At 44.0% G+C, this 4,607-nt stretch overlaps 1 protein-coding gene across 4 annotated transcripts in view; it reads right to left on the bottom strand.

The window, feature by feature from the left end:
* LOC102439473 (zinc finger protein 177-like) overlaps positions 1-4,607 on the bottom strand; it is a 16,199-nt gene that overhangs the window by 8,423 nt on the left and 3,169 nt on the right. Inside the window, exons 1-2 of one of the 4 annotated variants that reach the window (XM_023743812.1) lie at positions 4,213-4,415; positions 1,206-1,384 (exon numbers count right to left, since the gene is read on the bottom strand). The gene's annotated coding sequence lies outside the window, so the exon portion shown is untranslated. Of the gene's footprint in view, positions 1-1,205; positions 1,385-3,973; positions 4,416-4,607 lie in introns of those variants that run through there. The other 3 variants (XM_014467794.2, XM_023743811.1, XM_023743813.1) reach the window with 3 other exon arrangements.

The raw sequence follows: 4,607 nt of genomic DNA, 5'->3' as shown, positions 1-4,607 counted from the left end.
CAGTCAAGGGCACATGCTCAGGTTATAGGCTTGATCCCTAGCAGGGGGCGTGCAGGAGGCAGCCAATCAATGATTCTCTTTCATCGTTGATATTTCTCTCTCTCTCCCCTTCTCTCTTCCATCCTGAAATCAATAAAAATATATATTTTTCAAAAAGAAGCTCCATCCCACTAGAAGGAAACATGTCTACCTAGTAGGAAGAAGTATGTGTTTTTAAAAAAATATATATTTTATTGATTTTTTACAGAGAGGAAGGGAGAGGGATAGAGAGTTAGAAACATCGATGAGAGAGATCGATCAGCTGCCTCCTGTAAACCCCCCACTGAGGATGTGCCCGCAACCAAGGTACATGCCCTTGACCAGAATCGAACCTGGGACCCTTCAGTCCACAGGCCGATGCTCTATCCACTGAGCCAAACCGGTCAGGGAGAAGTATGTGTTTTAATAAAGGAATACATTTCCTTTTTACCTGAGAATAATGTGTCAGACATCTAGTGATAATCTTTTCCCCCTTGGGCTTCTTTTCATGAAGACAGAAAAAGTCTGAAAAAAGACAACCTTGAGAAGAAATGAAATCTGAAAACTTAGACTGCCCCCTGATTGATGTTTCTCTCTCATCAATGTTTCTATCTTCTATCCCTCTCCCTTCCTCTCTTTCTAAAAAAAATCAGTAAAAACAAACAAACTTAGATTACCTAGTTTCCACATTCACAAACCTGGAAGCACCATTTCACACTAATTCTAAATGGATGGACACACACATACACATTTGGATGGATGGATAGACAGACACATATACATACACATACACATACACATACAGCTCCCATAAAATGCCCAAGCAGCCCATCTTATCTGAAATCAGAAAAGTAGTTTTGGATTTAATGAATAAGAGGAAGAATTTAATAATCCCATTTTACAGATAAAGAAATTAAAATCCAGGGAGCAGCGGCCCGTTTGAAATGAATAAAACTAAAAAAAAAAAAAAAGACCGTACCCTTTTATGTAATGATGTTTACTTTGAATTTATATTAGTTCACACAAACACTCCATCCATGCTTTTGTTCCGGCCCTCCGGTCCAGTTTAAGAACCCATTGTGGCCCTCGAGTCAAAAAGTTTGCCCACCCCTGGCTTAGACCCTGCACAAGATGACTGTTCATGGGCTAGAGTAAGATCTCTGAAAGGAACATCAACAAGGACTTACCACAAGGAGAAAGATCAATGGCCAGCATCCTGTGAGTCTGACAGAGGAACCTACCTGAACACTTCTTGTTCCCAAAGTCTCTTTAAGAGAGTATGTTTCAAACTTAATTCCTCTTGATTAAGTAGTAATGGGAAGTCTTGCCTCATACCTTCAATCTTTAGGCAGCAGGCATTAGTCATCTGTCATCAAGCAGAAAATGAAATGATATATGTGAAAGCCATAAGAAACTCCATACTACACCATCCGAACATAAATAATAATTGCAATTTACAGAGTACCCAACGAGGGCCAGAAACATTGATAACTCATCCGATTACCACCATTGAATAGTTGAGGCAATCTTATTCAGACAGGAGTAGTAATTAGCCCAAGATGACCAATTAGGAAGTGGTGAGCTAGGATTTGAATACATATTACTCTGTCATAAAGATCTGAGGCTCTGGACAATGTTGTATAATTTTGAATTCTGAGTGGCTAACGTCAGTCATGCGGGTGCTGCATGCCTACATTACAGATCCCATTAAAAACCTAAACACCAAAAGTTAGGTGCTACAGACTAAATGTTAAATGTTTGTGTCTCAACCCCCTTCCCCAATTCATATATTGAAACCTAATCTCCAGTGTGATGGTATTTGGAGGTAGGGCCTTGAGGTCATGATTAGTGGGATTACTGCCCTTATAAAAGAGATCCCAGAGAACCCCCTTGCCCCTTCTGCCATGTGAGGACACAGCGAGAAGACAGCCATCTATTAACCACAAAGTGGGTCCTCACCAGACACGAAATCTGCTGACACCTTGATCTTGGTTTTCCCAGCCTCTAGAATGCTGAGAAATGTGTTGTTTATAAGCCACCAAGTCTACCACATTTTTGTTACAGCAGTCCAATTGACCAGACGTACATCAGGTGAGATTCCGTGGTTGGCAACTACTGACTGTAATATAGTAAATGAAAGTCCAAGAATATGTTGTGATACTGCAAAAGAAAAATGTATAGAAGGGAGGCTTGGAAGGAAAGCTCCTATTCACAGAGGACTGCCAGCTAAAGAATGAAGAAGGAATGACAGAATTTGAAAAAAAAACACCACATTTGTATCCCCTAATATAAAAATAGGTTAAAAAAATAAAAAATAAAAACAGGTTAAGGCAAAAATCAACAACTGATGCTAAAACCATTGGGTAAAAGGCTTTGGGGAACAAAGTGTCACCCATAGATTACCACAAGGAAAAACGTGGCTTAGCATCACTAATAAACAGCAGGATTTAAGTGAATTTAAGTGTCTCCCAATGAGATGAAACACACATTACCCAGGAAACTTTCAAGTCTCTAAACCTGTGCAGTATAACTTGATAGCCACAGGCTAATGCAACTGAGGAACTGAATTTTTAACTTTATTCACTTTTAATTCAGTTTAGAAGTAAAATTGATTCAGTCACTGAAAAACTTTTCAGTATGTCTGAAACAACTTGAGTTTGTAAATCTACTTTTTTCAACAGTAAATTTTATAAAATCTAAAAACAGATCAAGAATTTCCAATGAAAATTTAGCATCCACATGAGATGTGCTGTGAATGTAAAATACACGCTAGATTTCAATCAGTTAGTAAAAAAGAAATGTGTAAGTTCTTAAAAGCTCTATTAGCCCTGCTGGTTGAGCATCCACCCACCAACCAAGAGGTCACCAACCAAGGGGTCACGGGTTGGATTCCCAGTCAGGGCACATGCCTGGGTTTTGGGCTTGATCCCCAGGCGGGGGCGTGCAGGAGGCAGCCCATCGAGGTTTCTCTCTCATCAATGTTTCTCTCTCCATCCCTCTCCCTTCCTCTCTCTCTCTCTCTCTCTCTCAAATCAATAAAAACATATTTAAAAGTAAATAAAAGTTCTATTAATACTTTTATATTGACTACATTAGTTATTAATTTCACTAATCATTTTCTATTGATAACTGGGCATGCTGGGTTAAATAAATTATTGGAAATAAAGTCACGTGTATTTTTAATTTTTCTAACTTGGCTTGTAAACATTTTTTAAATTACATTTATACCTGGCATTGTATTTGTATTACAGAATACTGCTCCAGATCCGACATGTACTTCACATGAACTCCAAGAGGCAGACAAGTCAAACAAAATCACAGGAAACAGCATCGCATCAGAACGCAGACATCTGACAATACAGGGGCTGGCAAAAATAGCTTTACAGTTTCAGTACGGGAAAGAGATGTGAATGTTATGATTATTACAACAGCTTTATTAACTCAAAAGAACGCCACGGACAGCTGTAAGCCTACTTTTGACAACCCCTGTATAACTCTCCTGGAATCTTCAACAGTCAAAATTAAATTTTAAGAAATGCAGGGAAATGTTTTGGGCGTAATAAAGAGATTGGAAAACAACATGCAACGTGTGATCTTGTTCGGATCGATGCTAGCTCCAGAAACCCCCCCCCCCCCCCCCCCCGATTCTTCTCTCATAGATACTTTTCTGGGGAACTGGAGGAATCTGATTTTCGTGCGTGGACAATGGAATTTTGTTCTGTTTTGGGAGGAGACAGCCCTCGTTCTTAGGAGGCGCATGTTTAAGGGGTGAAGTGAGTGTCTGCAATTTGCCCCTCACTGGCTCATCATCACAAGAACCTACATCCTGAATGACAAGCGAGACACATCGTAACCATCAGTGAATCTAGAAGATCAAGGGTGCACCTGACGCTGCAGGCAGATTTCCTTCCGATGGGAATTTCTAAATGAGAACCACTCGCCCGTCCAAACCCACCGAACTCAGGGCTAGTTCCACCTCGACTTCTGCTCGCAGCGAAGTCAGCGCGCACCATCTATTCTCCCGGAGACGCCCGCTCAGCGCCGGGGGCTGCAGGGCTCTGCGAGGAGCCGACTCGAGACCCGAGGAGGCAGCGCGCCGTTCCCCGAGGTCAGCGCGCGAGTCACAGTCTTTCATTCACCCGCGTGCACCCAGCCACCGGGAAAGGCTCCTCTCTCCCCCGGAACGCAACTTACCGACACCCCGGGGGAAAAATCCACGGAGGGCGCCCCGGACCCGAAGGGAGTGCCGGCTGCGGGGACCGGGCACCCGAGGCCGCAGTCAGCGACTCGAAGGACCGAGGTGCTCTTCCTTCTGAGGAAAGGGCACAAACGGAGACTGACCTGGAGGCTTTGCTAAAGGGGAGGCGGGAATCGCCCCGCAGCGCCCCCCCGGAGGCCAGAGGGGCCGGGTCAGAGCGCGCGGGCCGAGTCAGAGCGCGCGGGGCCAGCCCGGGTGACCCCGCCTACCCCTACCTCCGACGCCCGCCCGCCCGCCCGCGCGCACACACGCCAACCTGCACACGCCAACGTGCACACGCACGCTCGCTCGGTCTCCCGCGAGCGACGTAAGGGGGGAGCCTCGGAGGTTT

The sequence above is a fragment of the Myotis lucifugus genome, unplaced genomic scaffold, assembly GCF_000147115.1.
Source record: "Myotis lucifugus unplaced genomic scaffold, Myoluc2.0 scaffold_414, whole genome shotgun sequence".
Taxonomy (NCBI): domain Eukaryota; kingdom Metazoa; phylum Chordata; class Mammalia; order Chiroptera; family Vespertilionidae; genus Myotis; species Myotis lucifugus.
The sequence above is the reverse complement of the archived record's forward strand: the minus strand, read 5'-3'. Positions and strand labels throughout refer to the sequence as shown.